We start from the raw sequence: 3,415 nt of genomic DNA, 5'->3' as shown, positions 1-3,415 counted from the left end.
TATTCCACAATATCTTCTCTTCCCTTCAACCCCATTTCTCCTCATTTACAGAAGCTTTCCTGTGATTTTTTCTTCTCTTCTCTTGTTTTACTTTTCTTTTTTCAACCTCCCTTGTTCCCCTTCCCATTTGAACATTAGCTTCCTATTTCTCTTTACCTATTATATGTTTTGGTTTATATCTACATACCTTTTCCTTAACAGAAGAACAATGAGATATTTAAAAGTATGTGTTCGATTATTTCATTTAAGAATATAGTATCAATGCTGCGCCTGTCCATCTGCCACCACCCACCTGGACACAGAACATCCAGGCATGGATAGAAACAAGCAGGTGCAGAAGGTCAAACTAGCCAAGCAGGCTGGGCGATGTGATGACATGGCAACCTGCATGAAGTCTATAACTGAGCAAGGAGCTGAGTTATATAATAAGAAGAGCAACCTTTTCTCCGTTGCTTATAAAATGTTGTAGGAGCCCAAAGGTCATCTTGGAGGGTTGTCTCAAGTATCAAGCAAAAGACAGAAGGTACTGAGAAAAAGCCGCAGATGGCTGGAGAATACAGAGAGAAAACTGAGACTGAACTAAGGGATATCTGCAATGATGCACTGTCTCTTTTGGAAAAGTTCTTGATCCCCAATGCTTCACAAGAAGAGAACAAATCTTTTATATGAAAATGAAGAGAGACTACTACCATCGCTTGGCCAAGGTTGCTGCTGGTGATGACAAGAAAGGGATTGTGGATCAGTCACAACATTAACACAGTCTATTAGATTGGGTCTGGCCCTTCACTTCTCCATGTTCTATTACGAGATTGTGAATACTCCAGAGAAAGCCTGTTTTCTGACAAAGACAGCTTTGGATGAAGCCATTGCTGAGATTGATATATTAAGTGAAGTGTCATACAAGGACAGCAGGCTAATAATGCAATGACTGAGAGACAACTTGACATTGTGGACATCAAGTGCCCAAGGAGATGAAGCCGAAGCAGGAGAAGGAGGGGAAAATTAACTGGTCTTCCAACTTTTGCCTGCCTCATTCTAAAATTTACACAGTAGGCCACTTGTCATCCATTGCAGTCCCACAAATAGTTTTTTTGTTTACAATTTATGAGAGATTTATGTTACTTCTATTTGAATTTCTATATTTCTCATGTGATCTTATGTTTAATATTAAGGGAGTAGAGCCAGTTAATATTTAGGGAGTTACCTGTTTTCATCTTGAGATGGCCAATATGGGGAAGTGACATTTTTATACAAGTTACAGTTATTCACCATAGTTCTTTTGGTATATTGTGGTTTCATAAAGGCCAGTGTTAAAGTTGAGTCTATGTCTAAGCAAAGAAAACTGCCTAAGTATTGGTTTGTCCTGGTGGAAGTAAAAGGGATCATTGTTTCCAGACACAGGCGTACTTACTGTGAGTACTTTAAGGATTGGAGCATCTCCGAGGCTGAAGTAAAGACAGACACCCCTCAGGTCCTCCAGGCGTGGAGCCTGTGTGCAGGGAGTGAGCAGTCTCAGCGTGCACATCTGCGCCTGCAGTTGCAGGGGTGTTCCTTCAGATGAAGTCATCATCCATTTACTCTGGATAAGGGCAGAAATGGTTCACATTCCATTATTTGTAAAGTTACCTGCTATTTGCTGTCATTATTTTTGCTACACATTTTGTTTCTATTTAAATGTTTAAGAACAAACATAGCAGTAAAGATGCAGTGAAAATGAATCACTTGGTATTCACAAAATGATGTATATCAAGCATAGCAGTAAACAAACAAAAATCCATGTATTTAACTTTTTTAGGTTTTTTTTTTTGATACTTGCCTAACATGTGTGTGATATAAAAATAGTTAATGGGAAAATAACTTGAGATGATGGCGAGCTTTGTTTAATGTCTTAAGAAATTTCCATACTACAAAGACAATACTGTGCAATGTATTAATTATTGTAACACTCATAACATGTTTTGAAACTGTCTCCTTACTATTTCTTTCTCATTAAAATTAATGATTTTTTTTAAAGAATGAAATTTCTCATTTTGGAAAAAAAATATATATGTATATACAAAATAGGATAGATATACAGCTACTTTCTCTTAGTTCAATGAGAAGAAAGGCTTGTACTTTTTATTTATTTATTTTTTGTCAGAACCAGGGATTGAACTTAGACCCTTGCACTAGCCAGGCAAACACTTATTCTATTGAACTACCTCCACGGCCCTAGAAAGGTTTGTACTAATATTGCTTAGACAAGATATCATGTCTACATCTTGTCCTCCGAATAATTACTACAAAGACAACAATATGAATTGTATTAATTATTGTAACTGTCCTACTAGCCTGCTTTGAAATTGTTCCATTGTTATTTTATCTTATTCTCATTAAAATGGATAAAAAAATCGAAAAAGAAAGAAATTTTCATGAACAAGCTAAGCATAATTGTTAATAATATATGTATTAAGTTCATGTCAATGGAATAGAAGTTTTATGAATGGACTTCTCAACTACTTTCTCTACAGCTTTTCATGTAAATTAGGCTTTTGATTCAAAAATTTCTCAAAGAAAATTGTATTTCTTGGAAATCGATTTCTTATTCCCTCTTGGCAGCTAATGGGCTTTTTCCAAGTTTGAAGGCAAAGTTTATCATAACAAAAATAGTAGTAATGTAACTACCATTCTCAACCATGTCCCATATCTCCCCCAAAAATCATAGATATGAAAAAGGTATTTTATGATGAAGGGGGAGATTTAAAAAAAATTAATAGGGGGGGCCGGGGAGATGGCTCAGTGGAATAAGCTCTTCCCTGGCAAGCGCAAGGACCTGAGTTCAATCCCCAGTTCCACCAAAAAAAAAAAAAAAAAAAAAAAAAAATTAATAGGTTCTATTTAAAATTTTGGTATATGTCATTTTCTAACTTAGGAAGCCACAATGTTCTTGGCCCATCATAACATTGGGCAGCACCAACAGTAAATTTTGTGCTTCCAGATTGCTTTTGATTTTTGAGAATTTCTTGATACTCTATATCTTGCCTTCAATTTTGATCCTTTATTATTTGTCAGGTGTACAAAATGACCTTTTTTAGCCTTCTGTCTTGTCACCAGCCATTCCTATTTGGTGGCCAAGTGCTTGAGAAAAGGCTGCACAATCTTTGTGGTTCCACTGTATGTCTAAGTCACCTGCTTTCTCTGCTTGCATCCCATGAGCTGCTTCCTTCATTCTCTTCAATGCAGCAAATCTCTCCTTAGTTGATGACATTGTGTTTATCTCCCTATACCTCTGCCCTATCCTAAACAGTCTGTTGTTGTCTGCTTTTAAAATTCTTTTCTCTTTCTCTCTTCTCTAAACAATGATGGGGGGCTGGCAAGATGGCTCAGTGGTCTAAAGCACCTACTTGGAACAAGCTTGGGAAAACACAGGGACCAC

The 3,415-nt window shown here is 36.7% G+C and overlaps 1 pseudogene; it reads left to right on the top strand.

Annotated features, from left to right (window-relative positions):
* Positions 1-313: 313 nt before the first annotated feature.
* LOC101592583 lies at positions 314-1,006 on the top strand (annotated as a pseudogene).
* The last annotated feature ends 2,409 nt before the right edge of the window (positions 1,007-3,415 follow it).

This window comes from Octodon degus, unplaced genomic scaffold (assembly GCF_000260255.1).
Source record: "Octodon degus isolate 3935 unplaced genomic scaffold, OctDeg1.0 scaffold00003, whole genome shotgun sequence".
NCBI lineage: Eukaryota > Metazoa > Chordata > Mammalia > Rodentia > Octodontidae > Octodon > Octodon degus.
The sequence above is the reverse complement of the archived record's forward strand: the minus strand, read 5'-3'. Positions and strand labels throughout refer to the sequence as shown.